The sequence below is a fragment of the Triticum aestivum genome, chromosome 7B (genome assembly GCF_018294505.1).
Source record: "Triticum aestivum cultivar Chinese Spring chromosome 7B, IWGSC CS RefSeq v2.1, whole genome shotgun sequence".
In the NCBI taxonomy this organism is placed as follows: Eukaryota; Viridiplantae; Streptophyta; class Magnoliopsida; order Poales; family Poaceae; genus Triticum; species Triticum aestivum.
In genome coordinates, this window is record NC_057813.1 from 457,713,339 (window position 1) to 457,740,731 (window position 27,393).

At 44.6% G+C, this 27,393-nt stretch overlaps 1 long non-coding RNA gene across 1 annotated transcript; it reads left to right on the forward strand.

The window, feature by feature from the left end:
* The first annotated feature begins 2,486 nt into the window (after positions 1–2,486).
* On the forward strand, positions 2,487–5,633 carry LOC123159347 (uncharacterized). Its single transcript, XR_006479647.1, has 4 exons — positions 2,487–2,836; positions 2,928–3,065; positions 3,763–3,997; positions 5,084–5,633. It is a non-coding gene; the product is annotated as an uncharacterized lncRNA (long non-coding RNA).
* Positions 5,634–27,393: the final 21,760 nt, after the last annotated feature.

Consider the following 27,393-nt stretch of genomic DNA (forward strand, 5'->3'; position numbering starts at 1 on the left):
CTATGAGGTAGCTGCAGTTCAAATTTGACCTGCTTCCTACTGAATCAACGGAAATTTGTCTTCTTCACCAGAGGTGGATCAAAACTTTTGACACCCAACCATTTGGTCAATTGTGCATTAAATATGGCCTAGTATTTTAGAAAATTGATTTGGTCCAATTTAGCAACAAATGTATGGTAGGTCCTTCACAAAAAAAACTCATTTCGGGCACTCGGAAAGTGGAAAATGAATTTTCCGTGCAAAGAAAATGAAAACTCCCTTAGGCAACATTATTTGGAATTCCAAGATGCACCCTTATGCACAATATGAGATCATTTGAACAAACTATGCCATGAATGTGGCCATAAGATTGATCATTTGGCTTGAAAGCCATGAATCTTCACGCATGATAGCTCGTTTCTAAGAACATTTTTAAAAAGTTGTCGTATTACAAGTTTATTATTTTTCCTGGAAACTCTATCACATATAATGACACAATGCGAAGGTTTTCCAATTTTTTTATTTTTTTTATGCCCATTTCAAACTGCGGTCAAAACGGCAGGCTTGACCGTTCCTAGCTAGTGGTTGAATCTTGGAAAACTTTTGATGTTTCTCTAATTAAATAGATACTTATGTACCTATAAATGATTTTTGGAAAAAATAAATAGCAAACTATGAGGCAGCTGCAGTTCAAATTTGACCTGCTTCCTACTGAATCGGTGGAAATTTGTCTTTTTCACTAGAGGGGATCAAAACTTTTGACACCCGAACAATTGGTAAATTGTGCATTAAATATGGCCTAGTATTTTAGAAAATTGAGTTGGTCCAATTTTGCAACAAATATATGGTAGGTCCTTCACAAAAAAAATCTCATTTTGGGCACTCGGAAAATGGAAAATGAATTTTCCGTGCAAAGAAAATGAAAACTCCCTTAGGAAACATTGTTTGGAATTCTAAGACGCACCCTTGTGCACAATATGAGATCATTTGAACAAACTATGCCATGAATGTGGCCATAAGATTGATCATTTGGCTTGAAAGCCATGAATCTTCGCGCATGATAGCTCGTTTGTGAGAACAGTTTTTTAAAAGAATTATCGTATTACAAGTTTATTATTTTTCTTGGTAACTTGGCTATATATGGTAGGTCCTTCACAAAAAAAAATCATTTCGGGCACTTAGAAAATGGTAACTGAATTTTTTGTGCAAAGAAAATGAAAACTCCCTTAGGCAACATTGTTTGGAATTTTAATATGCACCCTTGTGCCCAATATGAGATCATTTGAACAAACTATGCATGAACGTGGCCATAAGATTGATCATTTGGCTTGAAAGCCATGAATCTTCACGCATGATAGCTCGTTTCTGAGAACAATTTTTTAAAAGAATTATCGTGTTACAAGTTTATTATTTTTCTTGGTAACTTGGCCATATATAATGACACAATGCGAAGGTTTTCCAATTTTTTGATTTTTTTTGAATTTTTTATGCCCGTTTCAAAATGCGGCCAAAACAGCAGGAATGACCGTTCCTAACTAGTGGTTGAATCTTGGATTTTTTTTGTTTTTCTCTAATTAAATAGATACTTATGTACCTAGAAATGATTTTTGGAAAAAATAAAGATCAAACTATGAGGCAGCTGCAGTTCAAATTTTACCCGCTTCCTACTGAATCGGCGGAAACTTGTCTTTTTCACCAGAGGTGGATCGAAACTTTTTACACCCGACCATTTTGTCAATTGTGCATTAAATATGCCCTAATATATTAGAAAATTGATTTGGTCTAATTTTGCGACAAATATATTGTAGGTCCTTCATAAAAAACTCATTTTGGGCACTCAAAAAATGGAAAATGAATTTTGCGTTCAAAGAAAATGAAAACTTCCTTAGGCAACATTGTTTGCCATTCCAATATGCACCCTTGTGTAAAATATGAGATCATTTGAACAAACTATGAGATAATTGTCGTTCAAATTTGCCATGCTTCCTATTAAATGGGTGAAATTTGTTTTTTATAAGAGGTGGATCAAAAGATTTTGACATGTAACTATTTGGTCAATTTTACATAAAATGTGGTCTAATATTTTTGAAAACGGAGTTGTGCTATTTTGGAACAAATGTTAGGTAGCTTCTTCACAAAAAAAACCTTTTTATGCACTTGAAAAATGGAAAATCATCTTTTTCTGCAAAGTTAATGAAAGTCGTCGAACTATGCCATCGTTTGCCATTCTAAGATGTACACTTATGAAAAAAACGAGATCATTTTGAGAAACTATGTCATTGTTATGTTAAAAAAAATCAGAGTTTTGGGTCCCAAATTTTGAGATTCAAGTGTGAGACAGCCGACCAATGAGACGCGAGGAACCGCTTTCACGCGGATCACCAAATTGGACACAATCTGAGCCATCCATCACGCACCCATCCAACGGTTGAGCTTCTCTCGAGAATCAAAAACCCTAACCCACCCACCCACCATCCCCTCGATCCCCAAGATCCCCACCCGCTGCCACCCCCACTCACCCACTCCCACTCCCCTCGGTCTCCCAGATCCACCCTCGCGCTTGGTCGCGCCGCCCTCCTTCCCGAGCCGCGCCTTCATCCTCTCCTCTCCCGCAAACCCAACCCCGGCCCCGCCGCCGATCTCCACTCCACCAACCCTAGCCCCAACCCCACCGGTGACTTCCTACCCCACTCCTCGACTGCCCAGCGACATCCTCTACGTCATACCCGCCGGTGACCTCCGCCTTCGACTCCACCTTCTCCTTCTCTCCATGCCAAAACCCTAGATCAATGCCATGGCCACCTCGCAGGTGGCGCGCGCAGGAGGAGCCCGTTGATGGCGACACCGGTTAGATCTGGTATGGATCCCCCCTTTCTTCTTCTTCTCCTTCTTCTAGATTTCTTCATCTTGCTCGAATCTCATTGCGTTTGTGCGGGGTTTTTTTGCAGGTCGTCTGGTCAAGAAGGACGCCATCGACAAGCCTGATGCCATGGCGACCTCGCACACAGCACAGGAGGAAGCCAGACATGGCGACAACCGTCAGCCTTTCAGACCTCGACGACTTCTGCCCACGATGGAGGACTGGGGTGAGCGCCTACCCCTACCCCTATCTCTCTCCCTCCAGCGCCTCGATCCCCTTCTCTGTCCTCTGTTTTTGCACCGTGATCCGCGAGTATGAATCCATCCAACCGCATGGTCGATTTGCTGCCTACGCCCCACTAAGGGCGTCTCACTTTACGTGAAAGATTCCCAGGTTTAGGTGATTGATACATAATCGCATAGGTTTCTTCACACTGAACTTGTATGCATGATGTGTAGCTCCGAGGATTCCTCGATTACATGGTTCGGCCTTTAAGCTATGCTATGCAGACGGAAGAAACATTCTATAGTAAACTATGGGGTTGTTGATTAAATTGCTGATGTGTTCACTTCAATGAGAAAAGGTGTAGTTAATTCAGGTTGTGAACATTTCTTAGGAGTTATGTTAAGACATACATGCTTCACAGCACTTTGTTGAAACAAAATGGAAAATAATGGAATAGCTGAACAGGTCCTGTTTGACAGTTTTTTAACATATAGCATTACTTAGGGATATACAAAACTGTTATGGTTACTATTTTGCACTCTAGTTTCTACTTCTCAGTTTCAGTGAAGCATCATTGATAATTTTATAATTTATTTATGCCTGAACACTAGGCTTTAGATTCTTCCCTGATCCGTTGACTCGTGGATTGATTCGTGGCGTGCAAGATTTGTTCCTGGGCTGATGTGGTGTGTTCGCAGGTGTGATTTTTGCAGGCCTTGGACAAGATCAGGTTCGAGAGCCTCACGGACAAGAGTAAGCTCGATGCACAGCCTGACCTCTTCATCCACATCATCCCCGACAAGGCGACCACCACGCTCACGATCGTCAACAGCGGCATTGGCATGACCAAGTCCGACCTCGTCAACAACCTCGGGACCATCGCGCATAAGCTAAACTCTGTTGTTTATGTCTGCCCTGCATAAGCTAAACTGTGTTAGTTCCATGATCAACTTGTATATGCAGTCAAAGCCATCTAAAATTATTGCCTTTATTGTCCATGTCTTGATGTGATTTGTTCTTAAAACGGTTTGCTAGATAGATCCATGCCTTGTATGTTCTGTGTTCTTTATTATACTGTTCTGGCCTAGGGCAATTAAACATTGTATCTGTTTTATTGTGATTTGCAACTCTTCAAAAAAACAAACTGTATTATGGAATTAATCATCTGCATGGAATTTCTATGTATTCTAGTAGTTTATTTTTGATACTGTATTGCTGTATTCCTGATCTGTGTGGGAGCCGATGCTCGATTTTTTCCTGTTTCTGTTTCAGTACTAGTACAATGTAATGATTTCGTGCTTTCATGAAGTATTTTGCGATGTTTTTATCTGTCGAGCAATTTAGAAGACCTGTAGAGCATTTAACTAGACAATTGAATTTGCATGTGCAACTATGCTTGCATGGAATGTTCAATATCAGTTATGTTGTGGTTTCTTGTTCTGTGAGTCAAATTTCATAAGATGGGAGTATCACAACCTGAATGTGCAGCTTATGTAGTTTCTGTATTTTTGTTAAAGCATGGAGTAACTTCTATAGTTTTGTTAAAAATTATCTTGGTCTTGGGCTGATTTGAGTATTACCAAGGGATGTATATTGAACTTTCCTTGCGGATTCAGAGCCTATAGGAGAATTCTACTGTGACAACAAATTAACTTGTCTTGAATTACTTCTTTTACTGGATGTTCAGAATGTTCAATTAACTGATTTGCACCTGTTTATGTTTATTTTGTCAACTTCTTATGTTAACTTGTCTTGAATTACCCCTGTATAGTGTAGCAAGTTGGTACTCTTGAATCAAATAATTCCATGCTTAAATGATAAAAATGTCGCATTTATAGGATTGTAAACCTGATGTGATTGGAGTAGTTTTTACTCGCTGCTGTTAGTTACTAGTATTCACTGATTTTGCGTCATTTTGCTTGTTTTACTCTTATTTATGCACACAGACTGCCTACAAGTTAATGTGCTGTTAGATTTGCCTTTATTTTGTTCCTAAAAATATTTTTTGCTAACTTGCAGATGTTGTCCTTCATTCATGTTTCATTGTGAGCTCCAGGACGAAGATGTTGGGAGAAACATAGAGTTCTAGCTTATTGGAGCTAGTTATACTTAGATAGCTAGTTTTTTTATTTTTTAGTTGTGTTACCTGATGTGAACTAGTTCTGATGTGAACCATGTTTGGCTGCAATGTGCCAAGTTTGGCTCTGTTTGATTGTATTCATGATGTGAACTATGTTTTCATGATATTTTGTTGTGCTTTGTTTGAAGCATTGTGTAAATATTGGTTATTTATTTATTGGATCATTATGAGGAATATAACCCTAACAACTGGGACCTACTTATCAGAACCTAACAATTGGGACCCATTATGCTAGTGGACCCTTCTCTTCAAAAAAAATCTGAAACTCTGGAGCCCCAAAGCCCACGTCATAGCAAAATAAAGGGCTGAATTGTTGGGCTTGGCCCATGTGGCTAACCAAGATTATCAGGAAAACAAATAAAAAATAAGTTGATTTATTGGGCTTGGCCAAATAATAAAAGGGCTGAATTAATTGGCTTGGCCCATGTAGAACACCAAATTGGACCGGGCTAAATCTCAGCAACGACCAATTCAATTGGTCGCAATTTTGCCACATCAGCTTGCCACGTCGGATCTGACGTGGCCTGGGCAGACAGCTAGCAACCAAAGCAGAAGGTCATAGAATCCATGACCTTTTGGTTTGGTCGTGGCCTTCCACGACCTTATCACAGAGAAGGTCGTTAATTTCAATGAACGCCAGCTTTTGACCATCTGTTTTTGGTCAAAAAAGGTTGCACATGAAAAACAATGACCTTTCAGTGACCAATAGTGATGATCGCAAGTTGACATATTTCTTGTAGTGTTCCCGGCACTCCGTCAGAAGGGATTCGATCATGCAGGGCCGCTACACTAACCTTGCTGCCCTCCTAATGATCTGATGATATGTGAGTAGTTTACCATGGACCTAAGAGTCCATAGCTAGTAGCTATATGGCTTCTTCTCTCTCTTTGATCTTCAATACAATGTTCTCCTCGATGTTCTTGGAGATCTATTCGATGTAATCTTATTTTGCGTGCGTTTGTTGAGATCCGATGAATTGTGGATTTATGATCGGATTATCTATGAATATTATTTGAGTCTTCTCTGAACTCTTTTATGCATGATTGAGATAGATTTGTATTTCCCTCCGATGTATCGATTTGGTTTGGCCTACTAGATTGGTTTTTCTTGCAATGGGAGAGGTGCTTTGTGATGGGTTCAATCTTGCGGTGTCCTCACCTAGTGACAGTAGGGGTAGTGAGGCACATATTGTATTGTTGCCATTAAGGATAAAAAGATTCGGTTTATATCATATTGCTTGAGTTTAACCCTCTACATCATGTCATCTTGCTTAAGGCGTTACTCTGTTCTTATGAAATTAATACTCTAGATGCAGGCAGGAGTCTGTCGATGTGTGGAGTAATAGTAGTAAATGCAGGTAGGAGTCGGTCTACTTGTCATGAACATGATGCCTATATAAATGATCATTTCCTTAGATATCGTCATAACTTTGCGCTTTTCTATCAATTGCTCAACAGCAATTTGTTTACCCACCGTATGTTTTCTTCAAGAGAGAAGCCTCTAGTGAAAACGTATGGCCCCCGGTTCTATTTTCTATCATATATTTTCAGATCTACAAAACTGAAAACCCAAAAATACCTTTCTACAATTTATTTGTGTTTACTTCATTTTTATTTTTTAATTATCTTTTATAATTATCTCTATTAGATCTCGCTCCTGCAAGTGACTGGGATTGACAGCCCCTTTTTCACGTTGTGTGCAAGTGTTTGTTAGTTTGTGCAGGTGCATATATTGGGGACTTGCTTGTGTTTCCTACTGGATTGATACCTTGGTTCTTAACTAAGGGAAATACTTATCTCTACTTTGCTGCATCATCCTTTCCTCTTCAAGGGAAAAATCAACGCAAGCTCGAGAAGTAGTAGGAAGAATTTCTGGCGCCGTTGCCGGGGAGGTTCTACATCAAGCCTACCAAGTACCTATCATAAACTCTCATCTCTTGCACTTACATTATTTTCCGTCTGCCTCTTGTTTTCCTCTCCCCCACTTCTAAAATGTAAAAAAAAATAGTTGCCTTTTTATTTGCCTTCTTTCCGTTCGTCTTTTTGTTTGCTTTTTCTTTGCTTGTGTGCTAGATTGCTTGCTTTGTCACGATGTCTCAAGAAAATACCAAGTTGTGTGATTTTTCCAACACTAACAATAATGATTTTATTAGTACTTCGATTGCTCCCGCCACTAGTGCGGAATCTTACGAAACTAATGTCGCTTTGTTGAATCTTGTTATGAAAGAACAATTTTCTGGTAGTCCTAATGAAGATGTTGCATCCCATCTAAATACTTTTGTTGAATTATGTTATATGCAAAATAAAAAAGATGTGGATAATGATATTGTTAAATTGAAATTATTTCCGTTCTCACTACGAGATCGTGCTAAAACTTGGTTTTTATCTTTGCCTAAAAATAGTATTGATTCATGGAATAAGTGTAAAATGATTTTATCTCCAAGTATTTTCCTCCCGCTAAGATCATCTCCCTTAGGAACGATATAATGAATTTTAAGCAACTTTATCATGAATATGTTTCACAATCTTGGGAGAGGATGAAATTGATGATAAGAAATTGCCCTACTCATGGTTTAAGTTTATGGATGATCATACAAATTTTTTATGCCGGATTAAATTTTGCATCTAGAAATCTTTTAGATTCCGCCGCAGGAGGTACTTTTATAGAAATCACATTAGGAGAAGCTACTAAAGTCCTAGATAATATTATGGCAAATTACTCTCAATGGCATACCGAAAGATCTTCTACTAGTAAGAAAGTGCATGCGATTGAAGAAATTAATACTTTGAGTAGAAAGATGGATGAACTTATGAAATTGATTGCTATTAAGAGTTCTCTTATTAATCCTAATGATATTCCTTTGTCCACTTTGATTGAGAATAATAATGAATCTATGGATGTGAATTTTGTTGGTAGGAACAATTTTGGTAATAAAGGGTATAGAGGAAACTTCAACCCTAGGCCGTTTCCTAGTAATTCCTCTAATAATTATGGTAAATCCTACAACAATTCTTATGGAAATTATAACAAAATACCTACTGATCTTGAGAATAATACTAAATATTACACTAATTCTCAAAAGATTTTCAATGCTATGGTAGAATATAAATTGCTTAAGATTAATGATTTGGCTAGGAAAATTGATAGAATTTCTCATGAGATTGATTCTTTTAAGATTAGATCTATGCCACCCAAGATTTATATTAAGGAATCTCTAAAATACATTCAAGTTTCTATTAATTAAAGTAGAGAGAGAACCGCTAGGATGCGTGCTAAGAGAGATTGGCTAGAAAAAGCATGTTCTTCTAGTTTTTGTGATAATAATGATGAAGATCTTAAAGTGATTGGCGTGACTCCTATTGAATCTTCTTTTGCTAATATAAAACTTGATAAATATGGGACTAGATATGAGTCAACTTTAGCTAGAAGGCGTCCCAATAATTCGGAGGGTAAAGATCTTAGTGAAAAATTGATAAAAGTGGGATTGGAGAGGTCAAAACTTTAAGTAGTGATGAACCCACTCTTTTGGACTTCAAGGACTTTAATTATGATAATTGTTCTTTGATTGATTGTATTCCTTGTTGCAATCCATGCTTAATTCACCTCATTCCTATAATCAAAATAAGGTTTTTACTAAACATATCGTCGATGCTATGATGAAATCATTTGAAAAAAACTTGAGTTGGAAGTTTCAATCCCTAGAAAGCTTTATGATGAATGTGAACCTACTATTAAAATTAAGATTGAAAATTATGAGTGTAATACTTTATGTGATTTGGGTGCCAACGTTTTCATTATTCCCAAAACTTTATGTGATGTGCTAGGTTTCCATAAAATTGATGATTGTTTTTTGAATTTGCATCTAGCGGATTCCACTATTAAGAAACCTATGGGAAGTATTAGTGATGTTCTTATTGTTGCAAATAGGAATTATGTTCCCATAGATTTTATTGTGCTTGATATAGATTGCAATCCTGCATGCCCTATTATACTTGGTAGACCTTTCCTTAGAATGATTGGTGCAATTATTGGTAGGAAAGAAGGAAACATTAGTTTTCAATTTCCGTTAAGGAAGGGCATGGAACACTTCCTAAGAAATAAAATTAAGTTACCATATGAATCTATTATGGGGGCTACTTATGGATTTAATACCAAAGATGACAATACCTAGATCTATGCATTATGCCTAGCTAGGAGCGTAAAACAATAGCGCTTGTTGGGAGGCAACCCAATTTTTATTTTGTGTTTTTTGTTTTTATTCTATTTTTCAATAAATACACAATATTAATTCTGTAGTAATTGTGTTTTGGTGTTTTATTTAGTGTTTGAGCCAAGCAAGACCTTTGGGATGGTTTATGGTGATAGTTGATTTGATCTTGCTGAAAAACAGAAACTTTTGCGTCTAGTAGGAGAATTGTTAAAGTTCACAGAAGGGTGATAAACGTCTGAATCTTTTAAACCAGGTTGATATACCAATTGCCCGGATTGTCCTAATTTTTCATAATTGTTGGAGTTACATAAGTATACGAAGTTTCCAGAGTACTACAGAATGTTCTGTTTTTGACAAATTATGTTTTCTATGTGTTGTTTGCTTTTTTTTGACTAGGTATTGTTGTTTGCTTATTCAGATGAATCTATGGGTAGTATTGGGGGTTATGAAACATGGATAAGTTGTAATATAGTAGATATAACACCAATATAAATTTAGAATGAGTTCGCAACAGTACCTAAAGGGGCGATTTATTTTATTATACTAACGGAGCTTACGAATTTTCTGTTGAGTTTTGTGTTGTGAAGTTTTCAAGTTTTGGGTAAAGATTCGATGAACTACGGAATAAGGAGTAAGAGACTAATATTGGGGATTCCCAAGGCACCCAAGGTAATATTCAAGGACAACCAAGCATATAAGCTTGGGGATGCCCCAAAAGGCATCCGCTCTTTTGTCTTCAATCCACTGGTAACTTTACTCGAGGCTATATTTTTATTCACCACATGATATGTGTTTTGCTTGGAGCATCTTGTATTATATGAGTCTTTGCTTTTTAGTTTGCCACAATCATGCTCGTTGTACATACCTTTTGAGAGGGACACACATTAATCGTGAATTTATTAGAATACTCTATGTGCTTCACTTATATCTTTTGAGCTAGGCAGTTGCTCTAGTTCTTCACCTATATCTTTTTAGAGCATGGTGATTGTTTTATTTTGTAGAAATTGATGAACTCTCATGCTTCACTTATATTATTTTGAGAGTCTTGAGAATAGTATGGCAATTTGCTTAGGTTATGAATTTGGTCCTAATATGATGGGCATCCAAGAGGGATATAATAAAAACTTTCATAAAGAGCATTGAATATATGAGAAGTTTAATTCCTTGCATTTGTTTTGAGATATAAAGATGGTGATATTAGAGTCATGCTAGTGAGTAATTGTGGATTGGTAGAAATACTTGTGTTAAAGTTTGTGATTCCCGAAGCATGCACGCATGGTGAACCGTTATGTGATGAAGTCGAAGCATGATTTATTTTTTATTGTCTTCCTTATGAGTGGCTGTCGGGGACGAGTGATGGTCTTTTCCTACCAATCTATCCCCCTAGGAGCATGCATATCAGTACTTTGCTTCTATGGCTAATACTTTTTTGCAATAAGTATGTGAGTTCTTTATGACTAATATTGAGTCGATGGATTATACACACTCTCACCCTTCCACCATTGCTAGCTTCTCTAGTACCGCGCAACTTTCGCCGGTGCATTAAACCCACCATATACCCTTCCTCAAAACAGCAACTATACCAACCTATTATGGCATTTCCATAGCCATTCTGAGATATATTACCATGCAACTTCCACCGGTCCATTTATTATGACACGGACCATCATTGTCATATTGTTCTCATATGCATGAGGCGTTCATATAGAGTCATATCTTTGTTCTAGTATTGAGTTGTAATTCTTGAGTTGTAAGTAAGTAAAAGTGTGATGATCATCATTATTTCAGCATTGTCCCATGCTAGGAAAGGATGATGAAGGCTATGATTCTCCCACAACTCGAGATGAGACTCTGGACTTATAATAAAAAGAGGCCAAAGAGCCCAAATAAAAAAAAGAGGCCAAAGAACCCAAAAGAAAAAAATGAAAAAAGGAGAGAAAATAAAAAAATGAGAGAAAAAGATAGAAGGGATAATGTTAATATCCTCTTCCACACTTGTGCTTTAAAAATAGCACCATGTTCTTCATGATAGGAGTCTCCTATTTTATCACTTTCATATACTAGTGGTAATTTTTCATTATAGAACTTCACTTGTATATTCCAATGATGGGCTTCCTCAAATTGCCCAAGGTCATCGTGAGCAAGCAAGTTGGATGCACACCCACTTAGTTTTCTTTTGAGCTTCCATACACTTATAGCTATAGTGCATCTGTTGCATGACAATCCCTACTCACTTGCATCAATATCAATTGATGGGAATCTCCATAGCCCATTAATTTTCCTAATTGATGTCAAACTTCCTCGTTTTTTGTCTTCTCCTCACAATCACCATACTCTATTCCACCCATAGTGCTATATACATGGCTCACGCTCATTTATTGCGTGAAAGTTGCAAAAGCTTGAGAACAATAAAAGTATGAAACAATTGCTTGGCTTGTCATCGGGGTTGTGCATGATAAATACTTTGTGTTATGAAGATAGAGCATGACAAGACCTTATGATTTTGTAGGGATAACATTCTTTGTCCATGATATTTTGAGAAGACATGATTGCTTTATTAGTATGCTTGAAGTATTATTGTTTCTGTGTTAATATTAATTTTTGTTTTGAATCTTATGGATCTGAATATTCATGACACAATAAAGAAAATTACATTGATAAATATTTAGGTAGCATTCCACATCAAAAATTCTATTTTTATCATTTACCTACTCGAGGATGAGCATTAATTAAGCTTGGGGATGCTTGATACGTCTCCAACGTATCTATAGTTTTGATTGTTCCATGCTATTATATTATCTTGATTGGATGTTTTATATGCATTAATATGTTATTTTATATTTTTTTGGACTAACCTATTAACCTAGTGCCCAGTGTCAGTTGCTGTTTTTTCCTTGTTTTTGGCTTTTATAGAAAATCAATATCAAATAGAGTCCAAATGGAATAAAACTTTACGGTGATTTTTCTTGGACCAGAAGAAACCTAGGAAGCTTCGGGAGGAGGCCAGAAGGCCTACGAGGAGGCCACATGCCCTAGGGGAGCGCCCCTAGGCTCGCGGACCCCTCGGGGACCTTCCAACCCTAACTCCAGCACTATGAATACTCAAATATCCCCCTACGACAGAGGGCACACCAAAAATACTTTTCCACCACCGCAAGCTTCTGTTCTCGTGAGATCCCATCTTGGGGTCTTTTCCACCACTCTGCCGGAGGGGGATTCGATCACGGAGGGCCTCTACGCCAACCTTGCTGCCCTCCCGATGATGTGTGAGTAGTTTACCATGGACCTAAGGGTCCATAGCTAGTAGCTAGATGGCTTATTCTCTCTCTTTGATCTTCAATACAATGTTCTCCTCGATGTTCTTGGAGATCTATTCGATGTAATCTTCTTTCGCGGTGTGTTTGTTGAGATCCGATGAATTGTGGATTTATGATCAGATTATCTATTAATATTATTTGAGTCTTCTCTGAACTCTTTTATACATGATTGAGATAGCTTTGTATTTCTCTCCGATCTATCGATTTGGTTTGGCCTACTAGATTGATTTTTCTTGCAATGGGAGAGGTGCTTTGTGATGGGTTCAATCTTGTGGTGTCCTCACCCAGTGACAGTAGGGGTAGCGAGGCAAGTATTGTGTTTTTGCCATTAAGGATAAAAAGATAGTTTTTATATCATATTGCTTGAGTTTATCCCTCTACATCATGTCATCTTGCTTAAGGCGTTACTCTCTTCTTATGAACTTAATACTCTAGATGCAGGCAGGAGTCGGTCGATGTGTGGAGTAATAGTAATAGATTTAGGCAGAAGTCGGTCTACTTGTCAGGGACGTGATGCCTATATTCATGATCATTGCTGAGGGAGTCCTGGACTAGGGGGTGTCCGGATAGCCGGACTATCATCATCGGCCGGACTCCAAGACTATGAAGATACAAGATTGAAGACTTCGTCCCGTGTCCGGATGGGACTTCCCTTGGCGTGGAAGGCAAGCTTGGCGATACGGATATGTAGATCTCCTACCATTGTAACCGACTCTATGTAACCCAAGCCCTCTCCGATGTCTATATAAACCGGAGGGTTTTAGTCCATAGGACGAACAACCATTACAACAATCATACCATAGGCTAGCTTCTAGGGTTTAGCCTCCTTGATCTCGTGGTAGAAACACTCTTGTACTACCCATATCATCAATATCAATCAAGCACGAGTAGGGTTTTACCTCCATCGAGAGGGCCCGAACCTGGGTAAAAACATCGTATCCCTTGTCTCTTGTTACCATCCGCCTAGACGCACAGTTCGGGACCCCCTACCCAAGATCCGTCGGTTTTGACACCGACATTGGTGCTTTCATTAAGAGTTCCTCTGTATCGTCACCGATAGGCTTGATGGCTTCTTCAATTAACAACAACGCCGTCCAGGGTGAGACTTTTCTCCCCGGACAGATCTTCGTGTTCGGCGGCTTTGCGCTGCGGGCCAATTCACTTGGCCGTCTGGAGCAGATCGAAAGCTACGCCCCTGGCCATCTGGTCAGGTTTGGAAGCCTAAACTTCACGGCTGACATCCGTGGGGACTTGATCTTCGATGGAGTCGAGCCGTAGCCAAGCGTGCCGCACTGTCACGATGGGCATGATCTAGCTCTGCCGCCGGACAGTACCCTGGAGGCCGCACACAAGTCCACTCTGACCCATAGTTCGGAGCCGACCGCGCAGATCGAGAATAGGTGGTTGGACACTGCCTCGGGGGCTGCAACTTCTACGGCGATAGAGCCGAATACCGACCTTATCCCTTACAAAGCTTGTGACTCTGAGGTGCCGGACTCCTTGCCGGACTCCGAACCTCCGGCGCCCCTGCCAATCGAATCCGATTGGGCGCCGATTATGGAGTTCACCGCTGCGGACATCTTTCAGCACTCACCCTTTGGTGACATCCTGAATTCGCTAAAATATCTCTCGTTATCAGGAGAGCCCTGGCCGGACTGCGGCCAGGATGGCTGGGATGCGGACGATGAAGAAATTTGAAGCCCACCCACCACCCACTTTGTAGCCACTGTCGATGATCTAACCGGCATGCTAGACTATGACTCCGAAGACATCGACGGTACGGACGACGATGCCGGAGACGATCAAGAACCAGCGCCTACAGGGCACTGGAAGACCACCTCGTCATACGACATATACATGGTGGACACCCCAAAGGATGGGGACGATGAAGAAGCAGCGGAGGCAGATTCCTCTAAGAAACAGCCCAAGCACCGATGTCAGCGGCGCCGCTCTAAATCCCGCCACAGCAAGAATAGAGATTCCGGCACCGGAGATAATAACACCCCAGAGAGTGCCGAAGACAACCCCCTCCAGCACAATTCAGCACAGGAGGACGGAGTAGCCAGCCCTCAGGAGAGAGCGGCAGACGAGGAGGATGAAAATTACATGCCTCCCTCCGAAGACGAGGCAAGCCTCAATGACGACGAATTCGTCGTGCCCGAGGATCCCGTCGAACAAGAGCGTTTTAAACGAAGGCTAATGGCCACGGCGAACAGCCTAAAGAAAAAGCAGCAACAACTTCAGGTTGATCAAGACCTGCTGGCCGACAGATGGACCGAGGTCGTCACGGCCGAAGAGTATGAACTCGAACGCCCCTCCAAAATCTACCCAAAACGCAAGTTGCTCCCTCGACAAGAGGAGGAAGCATACAAACCTTTATCACCAGCGCACAATACGGCAGACCGACCACCTCGTGGCCGCGACAGAGAGGCATCTAGGCCCTCCATCAGGACCGTACCCCGGCACCACTCGAAAAGCGTGAAGCCACGGGGAAATGCGCCGGACTTGCGGGATAAATTGGAGGACAAGGCAAGACAATCCGGATCTATCTAGGGATCACGTGGGCGCCCCACAACCCACGACGACTACCGTCGCGCCGGATACAGCAACTCCGGCCGGGCCGAACACAGCAGACAACGCTCTCTTGAGCTACGTCGTGATATTGCTCAATATAGAGGCGCCGCACACCCACTATGCTTCACAGACAAAGTAATGGATCATCAAATCCCTGAAGGGTTTAAACCCGTGAACATTGAATCCTACGACGGCACAACATATCCCGCGGTTTGGATCGAAGATTATCACCTTCATATCCATATGGCCCGCGGTGACAATCTCCACGCCATCAAGTATCTCCTACTCAAGCTTAAAGGACCAGCTCGGCATTGGCTTAACAGCTTGCCAGCAGAGTCAATTGGGTGTTGGGAGGACCTGGAAGCCGCATTTCTTGATAACTTCCAGGGCACATATGTGCGACCACCAGACGCCGATGACCTAAGCCACATAATTCAGCAGCCAGACGAATCGGCCAGACAGTTCTGGACACGGTTCTTAACAAAGAAAAATCAAATTGTTGACTATCCGGATGCAGAGGCCCTCGCAGCCTTCAAACATAACATCCGCGACGAGTGGCTGGCCCGGCACTTAGGACAGGAAAAGCCGAAATCCATGGCAGCCCTCACATCACTCATGACCCGCTTCTGTGCGGGAGAGGACAGCTGGCTAGCTCGCAGCAACAACCTCAGCAAAAATGCTGGTAGCCCGGATACTAAGGACCACAATGGCAGGTCGCGTCAAAACAAAAACAAACACCGCGTTAACGGTGATAATAATGAGGATACGGCAGTCAACGCCGGATTCAGAGGCTCTAAACCCGGTCAGCGGAAGAAGCCATTCAAAAGAACCACTCCGGGTCCGTCCAATTTGGACCGAATACTCGACCGCTCTTGCCAGATACACGGCACCCCCGAAAAGCCAGCTAACCACACCAACAGGGATTGTTGGGTATTCAAGCAGGCAGGCAAGTTAATTGCCGAAAACAATGACAAGGGGCTGCATAGCGACGACGAGGAGGAGACCCATCCGCCGAACAGTAGAGGACAGAAGGGTTTCCCCCAAAAAGTGCGGACGGTAAATATACGCAACCCACATACCCAAGAGGGAGCGGAAGCGTGCACTTCGGGACGTATATGCGATGGAGCCAGTCGCCCCGAAGTTCAATCCATGGTCCTCTTGCCCGATCACTTTTGATCGAAGGGACCACCCCACCAGTATCCGCCATGGCGGATTCGCCGCATTGGCTTTAGACCCAATCGTCGATGGATTTCACCTCACTAGAGTCCTCATGGACGGCGGCAGCAGCCTGAACCTGCTTTATCAGGATACAGTGCGCAAGATGGGCATAGACCCCTCAAGGATTAAACCTACAAAGACGACCTTCAAAGGCGTCATACCAGGTGTCGAGGCCAATTGTGCAGGCTCGGCCACGCTCGAAGTGGTCTTCGGATCCCCAAATAATTTCCGAAGCGAGGAGTTAATCTTCGACATAGTCCCGTTCCGCGGTGGCTATTACGCCCTGCTCGAACGAACCGCGTTTGCAAAGTTCAACGCGGTGCCACATTATGCATACCTAAAGCTCAAGATGCCAGGCCCTCGTGTTGTCATCACGGTCAACAGAAACACTGAACGCTCCCTCCGAACGGAGGAACACACAGCGGCTCTCGCGGTAAAAGTACAGAGCAGCCTCTTAAGGCAATTTTCGAGTACGGCCGTTAAAAGACCGGACATGATTAAACGCGCCCGGAGTAACATACATCAAGACCACCTGGCACGTTCCGAGCACGTGTAGCAATGCGGCCCCAACCCCAGCCCTTGCATGATTGCAAGACAAGCTCTCCGCGTACATCATTACGCTCTGGAAATACCTTGGGCATAGGGGGAGGGGCACGACCACGACAGACCCAGAGTGCGGCTCAACCACACCAGGGGCTCCCAAGTGTGTCGCCTTTTTCTTTTAATTTTTTTTATATCCACAGGACTCCGCTTACCAGAGGCCCTGTCCGGCAGTAGATCTGCCGAACTCACGATGCAATAGCCAGGGAGGAAGAAGGGCTCCGACGAACAATCAGGTGGTCTCCATTACGAGCATTAAATCTGTTTATTGCACCATTCCGCAGCCTACCCCTGGAGGGGGACATGTCTAATAGTCCAAACCCTTGCTTACCGCACTATTTGTATCATTCTGCACTCATAGCAGAATTCCTTGAATAAACAATGCATCATTTTTCGCTTACAATTGCATTCCTTTTCTTTATATATATGTTCATTTATGACATCATGCATCCGTACAATTTGGTACGGCCGAATACACCAGGGGCTTATGTTCCCCGCATTATGGTGTGATAAGTCCGAACACTTTCACAAGTGCGGCACCCCGAACTTATAGCATTATATGCATCGGCTCCGAATCATGTCTTGGGTCAATAGTTGGGTTTGCCCGGCTCCCATGTTTTGGTACCTTACGTTCCGTTCCGTCGGCTAAGGTAGCACTGGGAGAACCGCTGCGGTTGCGCGCCGGTTGAGCTGGGCGAGCGCCTCAGTGGAGAAAGCTAAAACTGACCGTCATGATAAGGCGAGAGTTGGTCGCTGTTCGAGAGGTATCTTCGAGTCCTTAAAGACTTATGCCGCTTAGAGCGAGGAACCGGCTGTGTCCGGCCCAGGCGTGGATAGCACCCCGAACTCGGTCTTCCGAACACTAGGGGCTTCACCGAAATTTAAAATTATAGAATTCTATGGCTAAGTGAGAGTGTTCAAGCATTATAAGTCTGGTTGCCTTGTTCGTTGTGTTGAGCGCCTCCCTAGATGGACCCAAAAATGGGAACAAGAGCGCTCAAGTTTATCCCGAACACCCCAGCACTCGTGGCATGGGGGCTGAAGCCGACGACTTGCCATCTCTCAGATCTGATAAACGGCCGCACAGAAGGTAATATTTTAAATTAACAAGCGTTGCTTAGCGCATATGAACAAGGTTTTTAGCGCACAGGATAACACATTGCGAGTCTACTCAAGAATTACATCTCTAGGGCACTCATCCGCAATCTTGCGGGCACCCTTCAGGATAGTCTTATAGTACATTTCGGGCGTACGATACTCCTTGCCCGCCGGCGGCGCGTCCGTCAGAAGCCTCTCAGCATCCAGCCTACCCCAGTGCACCTTTGCGCGGGCAAGGGCCCGACGGGCACCTTCAATGCAGGCGGAGCGCTTGATGACCTCCACCCAGGGGCACGCATCCACCAGCCGCCGCACGAGGCCGAAGTAGCTCCCAGGCATGGCCTCTCTAGGCCACAGCCGGACTATGAGGCCCTTCATGGCCTGCTCGGCTACCTTGTGGAGCTCGACCAACTGCTTCAGCTGGTCGCTAGGGGGCACCGGATGTCCGGCCTCAGCGTACTGAGACCAGAAGACCTTCTCCGTTGAGCTCCCCTCCTCGGCCCGGTAGAATGCGGCGGCATCGGACACGCTGCGAGGCAGATCTGCAAACGCCCCTGGAGAGCTCCGAATTCGGGTAAGTAACAGGTAATTTACATTCACATGCTTGCTTTGCATGAAAAATACCTTACCCGCCGCTATCTTCTTCATCGCCTCAATCTCCTAGAGGGACTTATGGGCCTGGGCCATAGCGGCTTTGGCACTTTCAAGAGCCGAGGCAAGCTCGGACTCTCGAGTCTTCTAGTCGCCCTCCAAACTCTCATGCCTTTCCATGAGAGCCTAGAGCTCTTGCCGCACCTCCGCCACCCGCGCCTCCTGCTTCTCTCGCTCCGCTCGTTCCGCGGCCGCATTGCGTTCGGCCGCGGACACGGCCTCCTACAGGGTCGCCACCTCGTTCGTGGCCCCTGCAGTACCCACGTTATCCTTGCTATTTCTATTGCAACCAAAATCCTTTTCTGTAAGGTACAAATTTAAAAGTGGTGTTACTCACCTTCTTTGTCCTCGAGCTGCTTCTTGGCAATGCCGAGCTCTTCCTCGGACCCCTCGAGGTCCTGCTTCAAAGCACCGACCTCCGCAGTCAGTGCGGCAGAGGTCAGCAGCACAACCTGCAAACCCATATTGACATAATTTTTAGCACTCCTGCATATATCTTTTATAGATCCTCAGTTCGGTTTTTCTTTCCGAACACCGAACCGAGCATCAGGGGCTACTGTCTATGCGGTATTACATTGCATATTTTAAAACTTCTTACCTCAAAGCCTGTTAGAAGGCTGCTGGTCAGCCCGCTCTTGGCAAGCTGAACCTTCTGAATCACCACACTCATAATAGTGCAGTGTTCTTCATCGATGGAAGCACCGTTGAGCGGCTCCAACAAGTTGTCTGGTGCCTCCGGTTGGACGGAGGCTACCAGTGTTACGGTCTTGCCCTTCTTACGAAGGGGCCACCTGCCGGACTCCGGAACACTGCAGGTTCCGGCATGGAGTCCGGCGCAAAGTCCGGGAGGCTGCCTTGCGGCACCTCCGGAGCCTCCTCCTGATGGGTCCCCTCCTGGGATCCCACCTCGGCATCATCAGCATCACGAGGGGTGGAGGCGATCGGAATGGAATCCACGTCCGACGGAGCCAAGGACCCGCTCGATGAAGCGGGAAGATCATCCTCGGCCGGACTGCAGGTAGTGTGCAGCATTAGAAGGACACTATGTGGCACAAAAGAGATATTACAAATCATTCAGGAATCTGAATACTTACGATCTCGCCGGAGGCTTGGCCCTTGAAGGCCACCCTTCATCGCCAACGTTGGCATTGGCAGAGCTGTCCGGAGGAAGGGTCCTTCCTCTCTTGGACCCTTCGGCCTCCCCTATCGGGGAAGCCTTCCTCTTCCTCTCTCCACCCTCTTGGGGAGAGTCTTCTTTCTCCTCCTCGTCTTCAGGGGAGGAGTCCGCCTCGGAGCCATCAGATGATGAGTCCGATATCACCTGGCACCGGGAACTCCTTCGGGTTCCCTTGGCCTTCTTCTTGGCCTTCTTCTCCGGCACCACGTAAAGGGCCGGAACCAGCAGCCCTGTCAAACGGGTGTCCGCCGGGTCTTCGGGAAGGGGAGCCGGACAGTCCACCTGTCCGGACGTCCTCTGCCAGTCCTGTCAAAGGCATTGGGAGTTTTAGATCCCACATAAAATTAAATTGTGAAAGAAAATAAGTGTCCCATAGAGGATAACAAAGCTTACCTCGCCGGCCAGACGCTTGGTGCTGAATCCGCGGTCTTCCGTCGCGGAAGCGGGGGCTTCTCCGCCCTTGAACAGCACCCTCCAGGCAACTTCGTACGTCGTGTCGAAGAGCCCGCTCAGGGTCCGGTGCTGTGCCGGATCAAACTCCCAGAAATTGAAGGCCCGCTATTGGCAGGGGAGAATCCGGCGGACGAGCATGACCTGGATCACATTGATAAGCCTAAGCTTCTTGTTCACCAAGGTCTGGAGACAGGACTGGAGTCCTGTCAGCTCCTCTGAACTGCCCCATAGCAAGCCCTTCTCTTTCCAGGAGGTGAGCTGCATGGGGACACCAGATCTGAACTCGGGGGCCGCTGCTCATTTAGGGTCACTCTGCTCGGTGATGTAGAACCACCCCGATTGCCACCCCTTGACGGACTCCACGAAGGCCCCCTCGAGCTAGATGACATTGGGCATTTTGCCCACCATGGCGCCTCCGCACTCCGCTTGGACGCCCTTCACTACCTTCGGCTTGACATTGAAGGTCTTTAGCCACAAACCGAAGTGGGGCTGGATGCAGAGGAAGGCCTCGCACACGATGATAAACGCCGAGATGTTGAGGATGAAGTTTGGCGCCAGATCGTGGAAGTCCAGGCCATAGTAGTACATGAGCCCCCGGATGAAGGGATGCAACGGGAAGCTCAGTCCGCGGAGGAAGTGGGGAAGGAATACGACCCTCTCATGGGGCCTGGGGGTGGGGATGAGCTGCCCCTTGTCGGGCAGCCGGTGCGCGATGTCGCTGGACAGGTATCCGGCACCGTGCAGCTTCTCAATGTGCTCCTCCGTAACGGAGGAGGCCAACCACTTGCCTCCCGCTCCGGACATGACTGGAGAAGGTCGAGAGAGATGTGCGGGCTTGGGCGCTGGAGCTCGAGTGCGCGGAGATGGATAAGCAAAGGAGGAAGAAGGCGTAAGTAAAAAGGTGTATCCTTATCCCCTTATATGGGCGGACGAATGCGTCCCCACCGGCCTGGTAAAACTCGCTTATCTCCCAAGCGCCACCATCAATGGAGCGGTTGGGTTACCCACGTACGTATTGATGAGAATCCCGGAATAAGGGGAACGTGATCTCTGCTTCGACAGGACATGCCAAGGAAACCGCTTCGCTATATGCGCTGAGGTGGTATGATAAAAAATGATTCAAGTAAAGGCTTGGTGGTGGTATGACGTCATGCCACAAAATACGTCAGCAGATTGAACTTGTGTACATATTATTCTCTCTACGGTGGAATGTGGAATTTATTTTGCAGAGCCGAACACTATCCTGGCGTTCACAATCTTCTATGAGTTATTCGGAGGAACCCACCTTGCAATGCTGAATAATATGCGCGCCGGACTCATCGTCATTGAATCCTGGTTCAGGGGCTACTAAGGGAGTCCTGGACTAGGGGGTGTCCGGATAGCCGGACTATCATCATCGTCCGGACTCCAAGACTATGAAGATACAAGATTGAAGACTTCGTCCCGTGTCCGTATGGGTCCTTGGCATGGAAGGCAAGCTTGGCGATACGGATATGTAGATCTCCTACCATTGTAACCGACTCTGTGTAACCCTAGCCCTCTTCGGTGTCTATATAAACCGGAGGGTTTTAGTCCATAGGACAAACAACCATTACAACAATCATACCATAGGCTAGCTTCTAGGGTTTAGCCTCCTTGATCTCGTGGTAGATCCACTCTTGTACTACCCATATCATCAATATCAATCAAGCAGGAGTAGGGTTTTACCTCCATCGAGAGGGCCCGAACCTGGGTAAAAACATCGTGTCCCTTGTCGTTACCATCCGCCTAGACGCACAGTTCGGGAACCCCTACCCGAGATCCGCCGGTTTTGACACCGACAATTGCCTTAGATATCGTCATAACATTGCGCCTTTCTATCAGTTGCTCAACAGTAATTTGTTTACCCACCGTATGTTTTCTTTAAGAGAGAAGCCTCTAGTGAAACCTATGACCCCCGGGTCTATTTTCCATCATATATTTTCAGATCTACAAAACTAAAAACCCAAAAATACCTTGCTGCAGTTTATTTGTGTTTACTTTATTTTGCCTTTTTAATTATCTTTTATATCTATGTCTATTAGATCTCACTCTTGCAAGTGACCTTGAAGGGATTGACAACCCCCTATTCACGTTGTGTGCAAGTGTTTGTTAGTTTGTGCAGGTGCATATATTGTGAACTTGCTTGTGCCTCCTACTGGATTGATACCTTGGTTCTTAACTGAGGGAAATACTTATCTCTACTTTGCTGCATCACCTTTTCCTCTTCAAGGGAAAAATCAACGCAAGCTCAAGAAGTAGCAGTCGTCGCTGTCCATTTTTTCGGCCGCTTTGTCGTTGTATAGGTCGGTCACCCAATAGCCCTGCCCCTCGTCCCGCTGCATCGACACAAAGCTCCCACCCCTCGCCCTCTTTCGAAGGAGATCTTTTCGGTGTTTGTGGGATTTCTTTGCCGCCTCCAGTAGTAGAGGGACCACGAGCATCGACGCCCATGGGCCCTAACATTGTCTGTCGCATGCGTCTCCGCTACTATAGGCGTGCTGCTTGTACGGGGATGCTGATGGGTTCTTCACCATCCGCATCTCCACCGCGAGCATAAGGTGTTCGACACTTTGCTCACAAGGTACCATGGATAGTGGCGACGAGTATTTTTTCAACAACTTCATTTTCTTCAACGGATGACTTGCCATTGGACGACGAAGATCTTGTGGTTGCTGCATCTGTCATGAATGTGCACATTGCCAGGCAGCGGCCTAGGTTCAGGAGATCAATACCAGGCCATGCTCTAGCATCAAACCACAATTGAGAGAGTAGTCATGCCCTGATTTTACGCTGATTACTTTGAGGATTCTGCAGTCTTCAAACCCCATCTCTTCCAGCGCCGCTTCCGGATGGTGAGGCAGGTGTTCAATCGTTTCAAGAGGGGGTGGTAGCATATGATAATTACTTTGAGTGCAAGGGGATGCCATTGGAAAGGTTGGCTTCTCCTCTTATCAAAAATGCACTGCAGCTATTCATATTCTTGCATACGGAAATCCCGGCGATCTTATGGATGAGCACGTACGCATGAGTGAGTCCACATGTCTCGCATCTATTTACATGTTCTGCATGGATGTGGTCACATTGTTTGTCCAGTGTTTGCAAGGCTTGTAGAAGGCCACTATCCAGAGGTCAACTTTGAGATCAATGGCCACCATTACAACAAGGGATACTACCTAGCTTATGGTACTTATCCTCAGTGGTCAACTCTTAAGAAGACAATACCCAATCCGGAAGGAGTGATGAAAAAAAGATTTTTCCCAAGAACAAGAGAGTGCTAGGGAAGACATGGAGCATGGTTTTGGTGTGCTTCAATCTCGATGGGCTATCATTCGACACCATGCACTAACATGGAGCACTGACAAGCTTTGGGAGGTGATGACTGCTTGTGTGATCATGCACAAACATGATCATGGATGATGGGCGTATAAGTAAGCAAGCAGTTGGCCGTTATGTAGCTCAATTAAAGTCTTAGGGAGCATAATGAACAACAGAGGGATTCATAAAAACCTACTATAGCAAGCAAAACTATGCAATCATTAGCCTCGTATAAACTAGATTGTGAGCCTGATGCAGTTAATAGTTGGTTGATAGACTTCAAAGCTTCAGGCACACTTCGGTAGAGTAATTAAATGGTAAGGCCTTTAATTATGTGAACTAATAGTTATACAAGTACTCCTACCCAACATCTGGCATCATTGTTTGGGCATCTCATTAGCTGAGGACAAATAAAGCAAATGAAAAGAGCAATTTAACTATGCCTGAAATAAAGAAGAAATTGAACTGTTGAGTTGGCAGCATGCATACATGCATGCCTCAATAACATCCATGGCCTAGCTACATTTACTATATAAAGGAACAAGTAATGTAATAGTGTTTTCCCCCAATGAAGTATCTCGACTAGTATGTAATCGAGATCCTAGTAATGATAGGGAGGCTAATGATGTGAATATGTGTTTGGTTATGACATTTATGACACCAACAACTCTACCGTAGCAGGAAGCAATTTCACACAGGTTCATTACTATAAGATGTTTTAGATATTTAAAAGTAGACTACATCCGTAATGAGTGAACAGACACATTAAAATGTGTTTACATGCATCTGATTTACAAAAAAGTTAGAACATCATATAGTAGTGAGCGGAGGGAGTTTTAATCAATGGCCCAATGACAGGGTTACAAGTGAAGAATCCTACGCAAGCACAATGTCAAACAAATAGAATGTCCTGGTAATTGTAATACAGTGACTTACCATAACTGGTTGAACAGGCTCAGCGCTGCTCCTCCTTCTCTTGCAAGGCTCTTTCCTAACATCTTGTACTTGGAAATCCTCAATCTTATCTTGATTGCACCCCCTCTGCAAGGTGACACAAACTAGTTACTGGTCTCCTTGGAAGATAAATATGCATACCTTCCAGTCTGTGAACAACACCAAAGGATGAGTTTATAACAAGACAACACCACATAATGAAACATGACACATCTCTTGCACACAATGAAATGAGCATTTACTATGTGTGTGCTGTGTAAAAACTAGGCATACCTTCAAACTGGACCTCCAGGTACTCTTGGAGAGCCTACTATAGTGTACAGCCAAACCTTTATGTCACCTATGAGTTATACAAGCCCCCACAACAACAGCCCTTAGTGTTTAAATTGTTGACAAGCTCTGTTAGGTCAAAAACATCAAGTAATCAAAGCAAACAGTCCTAATATGGTTGGCTGATACAAACAAGCAATTGAACAGATGTGTGAGCAAATCTTGAACAACACTGAATTACATATCAAGAAAAGAAGCATAGAATGAGGCTTAAAGACCATCACTTGACTGACCAGATTTAAGGAGCATTTAAACATCATGTGCAACGTATGAACTAACATAAACATTGCATATTTCAAATTCTATAATCGAATGCACATGTACTAGGTTATGCCATGTATGATACCTAAATGTACACTATAGCAGGCAGGAGTGATTTATCATTGCACACACAATTGAATTGCGGGTTAAGGTTAAGTTATGGGCTTGGGCTTAACTTATTTCACTTTGGTGTGTGTGTGGGGGGTGGGGTGCTTCGGGTCGAAGCTCACTAAAAATTGAAGGGAAGGGGAATAGCGAAATGTCTCTGTTGTCTGCCTATATTACACTCAAAATGCCACTGCTCACACCCGCGTCACATGTGACTCCCAAGTAAAATCAAACACGCAAGCATTCATTGCCCTGCCCGCTTGCATCTCCTCTCCCCTTTCCCTCTACCACGATCTCTTGCTTGCAGCGCTAGGGTTCCTCCAGCGAGCCGTAGCCACTAGTCCCATCTGGCCTACTCCTCGATGATGCTCTGTGCAGCTAGGCTACATAGCCGACGGGTAGGGCCAAATCTCCCCGGTTGTTGCTCACCTCCTGTTATTTTCTGGTGATGCCAGCCTCACCCCGCAGCCGAACCAGTCACAACCCTCATACTCCCCTCGGCGTGGGCATCCACTAATGCGGCTTCACCGGCTCCGGGTCATTCCCTTCCTCGGCCTCGCCATCGTCCACCATGTTGATGCTCTCGACGCGACATGGTCAACGTGGTCAACAATCGACAGTCATCAGAAGAGGGATGTAAGTGAAGAGCCTGATAGTAGGGACCCACATGGTCCACGCCGCACGCAAGCAAGTGCAACCTTATTACGTGAAAAAATGAATCCCCCCTGACCGTTGGGACCCACCAGCTATATCTTCACATGCAAGGAAGTGCCTCCTTACTAGGCAAAAGATAATGATTGCTCCCTTTGACAACTGGGCCCATCATATTTGGAGGCTGACTTGTGGCCCTACTCAGTTGATGTGTACGCAGGGCTTTGTCAACTTAGTCAACAAATGATTCTATCAGCAGTGACCATTGGATGCCAATCCAACAGTTATTCTGCTTCTTCAGCCTCTAATTTTCTTGAAGCAGCCACGTAAACCAGCGCCGGCGGGACCCCCCTGCTCCTGCCTCTCATGGCTGGCTGTGCTGCCACCCAGGCCTCGCCGCCCCCTCCTACTCCAACCGCTGGCTAGGACATCCCTCTATTCACCCACAACCCCTGTTATTCTGTGGCGACGGCACACCGCAGCTGAACGAGTCAAACCTCGTACTCCCCTCCGCATGGGCATCCACTGCCGCGTCTTCCCCAGCTCTGCGTCGTTCCCTTCCTAGGCCTTGCCATCGTCCATCACCTTGGTTCTCTCGGCGCGGTGTGGTCAAAGAATGACAGCCATCGGAAGACAACTGTACGCGGTGACGCTGAGAGCTAGACCCACCAGCTACATCTTCGAACACAAGGAAGTGCCTCCCTATTACACACAAAAAAATGATTCCTCCCGCTGATAGCTGGGACCCACCAACTATATCTTCGCACACAAAGAAGTGTCTCCTTATCCTCCCTGATAGCTAGGACCCACACGGTCGAAGCGTACGTAGCGTTGTTTGTCTAGTCGCCAATGTGTACGTACATATTGGCCGATCGGTGTCTCTGCAAGGATGAACTATGGCCGACCAAGCAGTGGCACATGTCGTACTATAGTTCGGCCCCTACATAGCAGTCCATGTAGTCCAGTCTAAATGGAGTACATGTACGTACATCAACGCTCCAAAAACTACGGGCATGTACGTACATACGGGCGGGGTCTCGAGCGCGTACTCGCGCATACATATGACTAGGGATCGTCTACATGGAGACGGCAGCAATGACATCGTGTTCATCGGTAACCAACCGGCTGGGTCAGAACAGAGAAACAACGTCATGTTCATCAGGAGCTAACTGAACGCGTCATGTTCTTCGGGAGCCAACCGACTTGGAAGTAACGGCCGAAACGGGGTCTGGCGTACCGTAAAACGGAGGA